This window comes from Mus pahari, chromosome 19 (assembly GCF_900095145.1).
Source record: "Mus pahari chromosome 19, PAHARI_EIJ_v1.1, whole genome shotgun sequence".
NCBI classification, from domain to species: domain Eukaryota; kingdom Metazoa; phylum Chordata; class Mammalia; order Rodentia; family Muridae; genus Mus; species Mus pahari.
In genome coordinates, this window is record NC_034608.1 from 74,080,989 (window position 1) to 74,093,801 (window position 12,813).

General features: G+C 35.5%; 1 protein-coding gene across 1 annotated transcript in view; it reads right to left on the reverse strand.

Annotated features, from left to right (window-relative positions):
* Galntl6 (polypeptide N-acetylgalactosaminyltransferase like 6) overlaps window positions 1-12,813 on the reverse strand; it is a 1,056,791-nt gene that overhangs the window by 898,764 nt on the left and 145,214 nt on the right. The gene's annotated exons all lie outside the window — the stretch shown is intronic.

Below are 12,813 nucleotides of genomic sequence, written 5' to 3' on the forward strand. Positions count from 1 at the left end.
GGATAAGAGAACATGATGAAAGGCTGATGCCCACAGATAGATGACATAGGGGACCTTTAGCAACTTGGCTGAACCATCCTAGATGACACACACTTGCCCCCCCCCCCACACACACACATACAGACCAAAAGACATAGCTGAGAAAATGAATACAACTGATAGTTAAGACATTTGACAATCTTTTACCAAATAAAGGAGTTTTGTTATAAATCATGTGCTACAATTCTATAATATACTCATGTAGACTTTTCAGAAAGGCTCACATTCATTGTATGTCATGGGACTGACCTGCCCAAACTTTCAGATAATTCCAAACGTTTTCCCATTATTGGAAAATCCTAGTATAAAGAGATACACTTTAAATGATATAGTGCATGAAGACATACACAAGAACTCTTCACTAATTATTAGAAATTTATATATTAGCTATTTTAAAAAACATAATTAATCATATACTTGCCCAGAACGATTCATTTATAAGATTAAAGTCTGAGTCACAAAGAAAATAAAATTCCCTGTGTTAAACCACCTTCTCTGAAAGTCTATATAACTCCATAACAGAATATGAAATATGAACAATAAAGCCACATTTTTAGGTTTCCTTTCTTATATAATCCACTAAAAAAAGTCTCAAGGCTTAGAGGACTTCAAGGATTGCATCTTATTTAGTGTAACAGTCGTGTCTTTTCCAAACATGTTAGAAAATATCAGCCAATGTTCCATGAACAGTCTAAACTTTTGATAAATGAAATGTTAATTCTTTGTTAATCAGTAATAACAGTAGTTCCCATATGTCCTCCATTGTAAGAGTCTACAATCTGTTGACCCTCATTACTAACTATTCTGATTTCTCAAATAAATTTGGAGTAGAGATAGAAAATAGATTTTATCATCCTTTTCTATCATCTGAATTGACTATAAAATTCCAACAAAAGCTATTGACTTCAGAAAATAACCAATCTATTGATCATTGCTTAACAGAATTTTAAGTATAAAAGTAATTTAGTAAATTTTTGCCCAAGATCTATCCTCCATTAAACCCACTTATATTCCAAAAGCTAAGGGTTGTGCTTTAGTAATTAAAATATTTCTGTGGATCTATAAATTTTTATGAAATCCAACTGAAACTAGAATAAACAAAATAATTTCCTAGAGCCCTTTAACACCTATATTTATATAATAATTAATTATGAAAGATGTAGATACTTGATTAGCTCATTGAAAACAGAAAATGATGGTTTAGTGTATTCTCAAAAATCCAAACTGTGAAATCACACATTTTTTTACTGGTTTCACTGTAAAGTTTGTAAACAAAAAAATTCACAGTGAATGTTACGATTTAATCAATCAAACATATATGGAAATGAATAAATTATTTCCATAATATCTATACTTTTCATTTGTCCTAGAAATTTTTCATGTATATTTATATACATATAAATTTATATATTTATCTTAAATGGACATCCGTAATCTAGTGCTCTTTTAAAAGTCAAATAATCAAGTACACCTGCTTGTATTTCACACTACATTCAATGTTCCCCAAAGCAAACATTTGTTCATAATTTGGAAGCTCTTTTGTGAAAGTGGAAACACATTTCACAAAATGGCATCAGTTATGGAAAGATTACTGGTGCTTGTAAAACAATGAGACAGTCTATAAGTGGGTGATGGTTATGGTTAAATATACTTAAGATTTCTGATAGTGTGAGGTTATTAGCATATTTTTGCTTTAACAAAACCCTTACTGGTAAATTATTGCTTTATATACTTGATTGGACTGTTTGAGAGTATTATGTTTACATTTCTTCAAAGGAAGCTGATAACGACCATAAACAAAGTGAAAGAATGATCCCTAGAATCATTGGCATTTGGCTTTACACACACAAAGTTTGTTGTTTGTACCATTAGTAGAATCAATAAAACAATTGATAACGGTGATGGAATACCATGAATATGTTTGTGCGACATCTTCCTCTAACTAACTTTAGACAAACACACTGTTAAATATTTACTTTCTTATTAAAACCGAAGCATTCTGTTAACCAACTACATTTTTCTAGAGGGAATTTACAAGTTAGGACAACACTGACCATTCTCCCTGAGCTATGAATTCCTAGACATATTTACAATTTCATATTGGCTACTGAGTTCATTGATTCAGTCAAATACTGTATCCATATTTACTTTCGGTGATGATTATACAAATGCTAACTTTGCTTCTCTACTACATGCATTGCTATTAGTTCAGGAGACAGTAACTGATAACTATTTATAAATGGAAATGCAGGATTACAGAGGATACAGGACAGCTATTCTCATGAATAACATCCAAGGATGTCTGTAGAAGGCATTAAGACTGGGCACTTTCACTTCATTTACAAGTGCTGGGAGTAAGTTACTCATTCCTGAAGGGAGGTCAGAGCACAGTCCCACACACCATTGCTTGTAAAACAATTTTGGATGATGGCTTAGAGTGGTACTTCTCATCCTCTGGGTCGTGATCCTATCAAGGGATTGCCTAAGACCTTTGGAAAACACATATACTTACAGTAAAATTCACAACAGTATCAAAATTACAGTTACAAAGTAGCAATGAAAGTAACTTCATGGTTGTGGATCCCTACAAGATGAGAAACATACTAGAGTGTTCTTAAAGACAAAGCAAAGTGAGATAAAATGCAATAGGCTATAAGATAGTAGAAAGGCAGAGGATAAGTCATAGGAATAAGAAAAATGAAGTCTATTCCTGGGATTAGGAGTGAAGGTTGTAAAACCAAACTGGAGGCACACACTAGAAAGCTTTAATATCTTGGTGAGGTTCTAGTCTTAAATGGATTATAAAAGCAGATGATGATATGGATGATAAAATCAAGCACTCAACGTCAAGCTCTGAGTATGTATCACTATCTGTCTGTCTGTATCTCTGTGTGCCTGTGTGTCTCTCTGTGTGTCTATCTTTAACTCTGTTAGTATGCCTGTGTGTCTATGTGTATGTTGTGTGTCTCTCATTCTGTCTGTTTGTCTGTGCATATGTTTGTGTGTCTGTTTATATTTATATCTGTGTTTCTCTGTGCCTATGTGTGTGTTGTTCTTGCCCCACCCTCTGTCTCTTTATGTGTATGTGTGTGTGTTTTCTGTAGGTGCCTGTGTATTGTAATGTGTATGCGTGTGCATGCAGGTGTGTGCGTGTCATGGCCAGAGGACAATCACAGGTACAGAGCCTTACTTTCTACTTCCTTTTTTATTGGAAGCATGATCTTTCATTTTACACTATATGTACCAATTTAGCTTGCCTGTGAACTTCTTTCTTGGGTTTCTCCTCTTTCCACCTTCTAACAGGGATTAAAGAGAGACAATATTACATAAGCCTTCATGTGAATTCTGGGTTTGTGAGTTTTGGTTCCCACACTTGAACAGGAAGCACACATAAACTATACCCTCAGATTGAAGGTTCTTAAAAATATGTAATGTGATAGTTTTTTTAAAGAAGTTTGAATATATTCAAATAGTATAAACTTCAGGATAATAAAGATTATTTTAAAATTGCTAGCTACCGAAGCTCAGTGATTCTAATGTACTTACAAACTAAAGACTATAAACTAAGCCTGTTAATATTTCAAAGAAACTGACAGATTATGTAAGACTTCCATCTGGGAATGGACAAGGTGGGAACAGAAAGAAATTGTGTAATTGACAATAGCAGTAACCAGTATTGTAGGGGAAATTTCTAACACAGATATAAGCTAAAATTCCCCTGAACATTGAGTAGAGAATCAGGTAAAACTAGAAAATCCAATGAAATATAAGAAGGGAAAGCCTCACTTAGAAAAAAAAACAATTATGCTTTAATATACTAGTAGGCATAACCATGTCTGGATTTGATTAGAAAAAAAAGTACTATTCTGCTGGAGCAAGATGCCATTCTTATCTTTCAAAGTTATTTGGTATTCAGTGTCTTTGAAAAAAATATACCAGAAAAAGGAGTGTTCAGTACATCTGGTTTCAAGATATACAGACATATTTTAAAATGTGGGGAGACATATGTCATGGAATTTCAACCTACTTCTATGTCTTTTCTTGCTTTTCAGTTAGAGATTAGATAACTAGAACGCTACCTGATGCTGTTTGTGGGTCATGTCAGTGTGATGTGCTTATTACTGTTGGCGACGGAGGAGCTGACATTTGTAAAACAGAAGCACTCCCTACTCATACCAGGAGAGATACTTAAAGTTGGCTTTCTAGTATTCCTTAAAGTTAATGGAGTGGTAACTTTAACTTTATACTTTAGGTAGACAAGGGCCAATTAATCTAATGATTATACTACAAAGTTAATATATGTAAACACACACACATGTATATAAAGATACACACACACACACACACACATACACACACACACACACACACACACACACGCACGCACGCACGCACACACTCCTCCCTTCATATACTTTTCTCCCTACCTCTTTATTTGGAGTTAAGAAGACTGCATCTATTTAAGTCACTATATAAGTGTCCCTTTCAGGAGCATTATAAATTAGAGACTTTCAGCTCTTATAATTTCAGGGCAAATATATGGACTACGTAAGTTGGTGCCTATTGGAAAAATACATCAGCAGCCATTTCCCCAAACTACTCCAAGCTGGATCTTTTTCTATGCTGCTGCACATATTGAACTTTTATAGCCGGAATAAAGTGACAGCCTAGCTCTCTTTGATTGCCTAGCATTTTTTGCAAATGTAACATAGACAATTTTATGAAGTAGGTCACAGCATTAAAAGCGTCGCTTATCTTAGATTATACTGTCTCTCTACTGACAATGGAGGAGACAAAAGCTACTCAATTATAAATGCCAATTTAATGTATCTAGACCTTAGGTGCTCATTACTCGTAATACTTCAACACCAGATGTCCCATTTTTCATAGATGATCTGTTATTTACTTTCTCAGTGAGATTCTAAAAATCCTGCTGGCATACAACATTGACTTCTTCCATTTCAGAAAACAAAAATACACATTTCTCAGAGTTCTCAATTTTTAGTTCATAAATTTTATTTGTTTTCAAACAGAGACAGTTGACTTACACATCACTCAGTGCAGCAGTTCTATTCTGCCAAACCACATTCCACAGTAACTTTTTGATTTTAAATTTATTTCTAATTTTGTTTCCTTGATATTCTGAGCAAAGTAACCATATTTAAAAATAGAGGCTACAGACTAGATGGCTAAGACAGATGACGAAATACACCTACATAAAATCTGGTACTGTATACCTTCTTTGCATTCACAGTAATAAGTTCACCATGATCCTCATTGAATCTATAGGGTACATTAAGCAATAATAAAGAAACTGGACAAATAATGAATATTTTTTAGGAAATAATTACCTCTGGAAAAGAAACAAGAATATTTTGTTATGTTCTTGCTGCAAGCAAAGAAATGATCAATTTTAAACTCTCCCCCAAATGACATTTTATTTCTTCATTCTAGTTATTTTCTTTTTGCACTATTGAGTTTGTCACCAGGAAGGTGGCTTTTCTTGTTAAGGGACAAACGAAATCACTTTTTTTCATCATGTATACTAGCAGTCACTTTAGGCAGATGCTCTGAATTAACAGAGCCAATTGCTCTATGTGACCTATTAATTATTATAACTAGATATCAAAGGGAAAATAATGAAAAAATTAATGCAGCACATGTAAATTATTAAATATAAGGGAAATTACATTCACTAAAGTAGGCTCAATTCTAATTACTTCATGATTAATTTACAGATGAAATGGCTATGAATTACAATTTTCTCCAAAACATTCTTATATCTTCAGAGAACATATTTTGGGGTGAAACCCTTCAAAATAAGTTATACCTAATATAAAATAATTTATACATTTGTGTCCACATTCAAATATAATTCTTTCTACTTATTGAGTTAATCCATAATTTTATAACCAACCTAGTTGTATGTATATTCCTTGGACTAAGGCGTTGTTGCAATATTCATTCTCAGAAGTTTATTTACTAACCTTAGTTTAAAACTACAGATTTTAAGTTCCTTTAAAGGAAGAACAAAAATACATTTGTATATAAAATATATTTTGGTATTTCATTTAATAAGTGTTTCTCTTCATAAAATACTGGATATAATTTTATTAAAAACAAATATTTATATTTAACTATAATATATAAAGCCATGTATCATGTACTAGGATACATTACAAATGCATGATTAGTAATTTCACCCTTTCCAGTCATTGCAGAGGGCATGCATAGCAGCCTACGTGGTACGTGTAGATACATCTAAGACAAATGGTAGCTCAAAGTTCCTATATGTATTCTATCTAGTCACTAAAGAGCCATTATGTTGCGTGTGATTATATTGGAAAAGGAAGTGTACACAAAGGGTTACAGACTCATAATAAAACTTGATGTTTACAAATACATCACACTTTGCACTCTTACTCTCTCATATTGTGTTTCTATGTCCAAAATCTAGGGTGACTTTACCTATGTGGTCAACAATAGTTATAAGTGGAGTAATGAAATGTTATACTGTCTAGGATATAATTCACTGATGAAAGATTTTTTATAAGTAATTTATCCTATAATTAATGATGTATAAGTACCAATGGGCAGTCAGTTCAAAGAACTCTCTTAACAACTGTCAATAAACAAATGCCAACCAAACTAAACAGAATTTATAGATCTGGAAAAAGAAACAAAACAAACAAAGAAACCTTTGATAGATCTTGATGCATGTAGAGGATCTTGAACATTTTGATAATTATCAGTGTTAAGAATGCTGTTTTATTTAAATACAAAGAACAAAGTACAAACAGAACATTGAGGCAGGTTTTAGCTCTCAGTATTTGTATAAAAATAAACATACCCTGCTTATTTGCTTTTTGATTTTTATAAATGTTAAAAATCATCTGTGGAACATATAGTTATTTTAAAATAAATTTTGTTTTGAGTCATTACCAAAAACGTTTATAGATTACATTTACAGCACTGGATCCTTCATGCTATTTCATGCAGCCGTAACAGTTGGCCCAGTGATATTTGAGCCATAGACTTGTGCTGCTCCCAGCCCTAGCTATAGAAGCTTATAATTGCAGTAGCCTGTGATGATAGCTCAGACACATAACATGTCATATCTCGGGGAATAAGAGACTATGACTGATCCACTAAAGTTGGGACATTACATCAGTCCGTCAACCAAGTACTCAAGGCTCCACAAACAGTCATTAACAGAAGAAGGGGAGGAAAGAATGAAAAGTGAGGAGATGAGAATTCTTGCCATGAAATGTTATCCTCTGGACCTGATGTGCTTGTTACACACATGAAATCATAGTAGCTGGAAAGACCACTGAGAACTCAGATTAATAAGCTATTTTAGGAACCTGGAGGATCAGTTGAGAGAATTGTAGAAACTGGAGGCCTTATTGTGAAGTCATAGAAGGAGGTATGAGAGTTCCTCAAAGATGAATATGCTATTTGAGTTTGGAGACCGCAGTTAGGGTCTGCTAGGGCTGACGATTCTATCTACTCTGGATAACAGGAGACCCTGTACCCAGGAGATCTAGCTCCCTCTACTGGTCCCTGTTCACCAGGCATGCACATGGCATTATATAAAATATTCACATACATAGAGTGTAAACAAATCATTAAAAAATATCACCCTGAGTGATGTTACTCGAACCCAAAAGGACATGCATGGTATAAATTCACTAATATGTAGATATTAGACCCCCCCCCCAAAAAAAGCACAGAATACCTAGGATACAACCCACAGAATTCAAAAAGATTAAAAAGCAGAAGGGCCCAGGTGAGGATCGTTCAATCCCACTTGGGAGGGAGAAGGAAACCATCACAGGAGGCAGAGGGAGGGAGGGACCTGGGTGGGAGAGCAGAGTGGAAAAGGAAAAGAGGAACACGATCAGGTATGGAGGTGGGAGACAGGAGAGAAGCCTGAGGGTGAGCAGAATGAATGGAAATATGCAACCTCCACTGGAGGTGGGAAGTGCGGAGGTGGGAGGACTTGGTAGAAAGGACCAGAGTCCTGAGAGGCGAGAGATTCATGGGCCCCAAAGGAAGGGACCTTAGATGAAATGCTCAACAGTGAGGAGAGGGAACTCATAGAGTCCACCTCCAGTAGAAAGACAGAGCATCAAGTGGAGGAATCGGGTTGCCATCCCAAAGTCAAAAACTCTGACCCAGAATTGTTCCCATGTGCAAGAACTGCAGAGATAAAAATGGAGAAGAGACTGAGGGAAAGGTAGTCCAGTAACCAGCCCAACTAGCAATCCATCTCAAGGGGAGGCGCCAAGGTTTTACAGTATTACTGATGCTATGATGTTCTTGCAGAATAGAGCCTAGTATGACTGTCCTCTGAGAGGTCCAACAAAGAGCTGAATGAGATAGATATAGAGACATACACCCAACCATTGGACTGAAGTTGAGGACCCCTATGGTTGAATTAGGGAAAGCTAGAAGAAGTTGAAGAGGAGGGGAACCCCCATAGACAGGCCAGCAGTGTTAACTAACCCAGACCCCTGAAATCTCTCTGATAATGAGCCATCAACCAGGCAGCATATATAAGCTGATAATAGCCCCCTCCCTGTTCCCAACACTTATACAGCAGAGAATAGCCTGGTCTGGCCTCAGTGGGAGAAAATGTGCCTAACTCTTGAGTGACTTGAGGCCCCGAGGAATGGGGAGGCACTCTGGCATGTCAGGGTCACCTTCTTGGAGACAGGCAGAGAGGAGGAATGGGATGAGGAACTGTGGGAAAGCAGACTGGGAAGGGGATAATGACTGGATAGTCTCTCTCTCTCTCTCTCTATATATATATATATATATATATATATATATATATATATATATTATATATATATTATATATATATAATAGTTATTTTACTTTTTATTACTGTATTCATTTTAGGTAGCATGAGGTGTGTTTCAGTGACTCAAAAGGAGGCAATCTTACTTTATTCATCCACATTTCAAAATTACTGATATTTAAATGTGTAATATAAGTTATGCACAGAACTTATATTATATCAAACCTTTAGTAACCACTATTTGCAGATTCACAGATGCTAAGATATATTAAAATTACTTTGAATATTTATAGGCATGCATTCTCAGTATATAAATAAATAGTAATTCTTATGTCATATATTCAAAACTATCTACAATACTTTTTTTTCCCTTAGGAATTCTAAAAGTTTATTTCTACAAACAATGTAGAGAAAAACACACTAAATTGTTAAAATTTCATTCTTTGGTATAGCTGGGTCCTCAGGTAGTACAATGTCCAATGTTCTGAGGAACCTCCAAACAGATTTCCAGAGTGGTTGTACCAGTTTGCACTCCCACCAGCAATGGAGAAAAAGAACCCATCTATACCACTCCTGGTCATATATCCAGAAGATCCTCTAATATTTAATAAGGCCACTTGCTCAACTATGTTCACAGCAGCCTTATTTATAATAGTAAGAAGCTACAAAGAACCCAGATGTCTTTCAACAGAGGAATGGATACAGAAAATGTGATACATTTACACAATGAAGTACTACTCAGCCATTAAAAACAATGAATTCATGAAGCTCTTAGACAAATGGATGGGACTAGAAAATAGCATCCCGAGTGAGGTAACCCAATCACAAAAGAACACACATGGTATGCACTCACTGATAAGTGGATATTAGCCTAGAAGTTCATAATACCTAAGATACACTTCACAGACCAAATGAAGCTCAAGAAGGAAGACCACAGTGTGGATACTTTGGTCCTTCTTAGAAGGCAGATAAAAATACCCATGGGAGGAGATACAGAGACAAAGTTTTGAGGAGAAACTGAAGGAAAGGCCATCTACCTGGGGATCTATCCCATATACAGTTACCAAACCCAGACACTATTGTGGATGCCAACAAGTGCTTGCTGCTGTCTCTTGAGAGGCTTTGCCAGTGCCTGACAAATACAGAAGTGGATGCTCACAGCCATTCCTTGGACTGAACCAGGGTTCCCAATGCAGGAACTAGAGAAAGGATCCAAGGAGCCAAAGGGGTTTGCAGCCCCATAGGAGGAGCAACAATATGAACCAACCAGTACCCCCACACACACCAGAGCTCCCAGGGACTAAACCACCAACCTAAGAGGGACTCATGGATCCAGCCAAATATGTAGCAGAGGATGGCCTTGTGGGACACCAATGAGAGGAAATGTCCTTGGTCTTGTGAAGGTTCTATGCCCCAGTGTAGGGGAATCCCAGGATAGGGGAGTGTGAGTGGGTGGGTTTGTGAGCAGGAGGAAGGCGATGGAATGGGGTAGGGGGTTGGAGAGGAAATGGGGAAAGGAGATAAAATTTGAAATATAAATAAAGAAAATATCTAATAAAAATTTAATTGTTTGTATTCTATAGGATTCTAATCTCTCACTGCCCCAGTGCAGGGGAATGGCAGGGTGGTAAGGTGAAAGTGGGTAAGTAGATGGGGAAGCACCCTCATAGAAGCAGGGGGAGCAGGAGTGGAGGAATGGGAAATATAAATAAATAAAATATCGAATAAAAAAGAAAAATTAAAGTATAAGGAAAAATTAATTTGAAATTGATGAAATTAGCCCTAAAATATTTCTTAAGTTTCAATTAAATGGGAATTAAATTTAAATTAAAATAAAATTTACCAGAATTTGTTAAATGTAAAATGAAAATGTTCATTCTTTCTGGATGGTAATTATATGGGATGCCCCAAATTCAATATTTTCAAAAGAAATAGTATCTTTTGGGGACAATGGGAAAACTGCTAAGATCAGAATACTCTACTATAACTGGAACAGGGAAAGAAAAGGCAGAAAAGTAGCATAATTCTAAAATCATTAAAATTTTATTTAAAAACATAAAGAAACTTAAAGAAAAAAAATCTACCAGAGACATAGAGACCCTCTAAGTGATTCCTAGGCACATTATCTTTCCTATGCAAAACTGTCTTGGGTTGAGTCCTATTTGTATATGATCATGTTTTGTTTTGTTTTGTTTTGTTTTCATTATAGACATGCAGCCAGTTTACATTGCTTATATGTTTAAGGTTCCTTAGTATCTACAATAGAACCATAGCTGGGTCACATTCTCTATGCCAATTGTTTTAAGATTGAAGAACACACAAAACATTATTGTCACATTATTGTCATAGCTGCTCCCTGAAACTGCCCTGCTCCTGTTCCTTTTCATCTACTCACCACCATTTTCTTTAGAAATCTTCCTGAGTTTCTAGTGAATCATGTGGAGATAATCCCAATTCATGTGAGACTTCCGTGATTGAAAGGAGAATTCAGGAGCACAGAATCCCCATGTAAATCTTGGATCTTGCCAATTATCTCTCTATGGTCCTCTTAATTTCTAGATAAATGATTATTGCACACACACACACACACACACACACAAATAAAACAAACTTCTTTGAGATTCTGGTTGACATGAATAAAAGTTTGTTACATTTTCTCCAGGACTGGGTTTGAATAAGCCTGTTTAGTTCCATCTACTATTTCCTGAATTTTGGTATAACCTTGAACAATATGAATATTAGATTCAGGTAAGAAATACATGCAAATTTTATTTAAACACATTTTCTATTTACCTTGAAAGCACTGGTTAATTTTTGGCTGACATTTTCCATAGCTTTAATGGAAATAAGACAGCCATATAAATGTCACAAATAATAGGTGTCTGTAGACTTTCAATATTATAACTCCTTTCCCCCAAAACCAACTCGTGCTTTCTGTAGATCCTCCAAATAATATTGACAGATAACTCTTGGCTAAAGCAGATCCATTAACCAGGTTCTGGTTCCCTAATAATTTCAAGGATGTCCATAATCATAAAAGCCAGTTGATCTAGGTATGTCCAGGATCACCAACAGATATGTATAACTTCATGATTATTGCACTACATAGTGGTCTGGCTTGGATTAACAATTATGGTTCCTAAATGATAGATGACATCATAGTACTTATACTCAGGGGGCCTTTTCTCAGAAAACACAGTGGGATTGTACTCAGTTTAGTATATGTGAAGATATTTTAAAGGCAAAGATTTCCACTGGAAAACAACATTAATTTGCCCAATTATGTGCACATACTGACAAGGACATCTGAACAGGTACACTCTTCATCAGTCATTTTCTACTCACAAAAGGACAGAATTACAAACTGGATGTTCATCCTTAGATTTCCCATGCCACAGAAAGGTTATTTCAGCCTTAGCTAATGAAGGTTAAGATGACTACAATCAGAAGTTTAAAGTCTAACAAATTTTCAAAGAAACATAGACCACTCTTGATCAGCCTGCATTTTCCTGGCTTAATGTTGTGGAAAGTAGGAAATAAGCATTTGTCCCTCCATGTGTTCAATCAAGATGACATTCTTTCCTCATATTTCAGCTGCTTCTTTTTTGCAGTTGTCACTAGCAAGGTTGGCTATCAATAAATTTTATTTCCTAAAACACAGAACAGTCTATGACAAGGGCTGAAGTGAGTAATGTTGCCTTGGGTTTAAAATACTTCTGGAATGGAAGTATAGATTGTAGTTATGCATAAGCACTTTTACAGAAATGGTTCTGGGTAAAATTGTTCACACAAAACCCCCATGGTAAACACATAAATTTATTTTGCTATCTATTCATTTGTAGCATTACCAAATATTTACTAGGTTCCTAGAGAACTGCCATTGCATTAGGCTTTGAAGAGAAAGGGATTAAAGGACATATTCCATTTGTTTAAGCCAGAGAAAACTTTCTTTAAAAATCAGTGTGTTT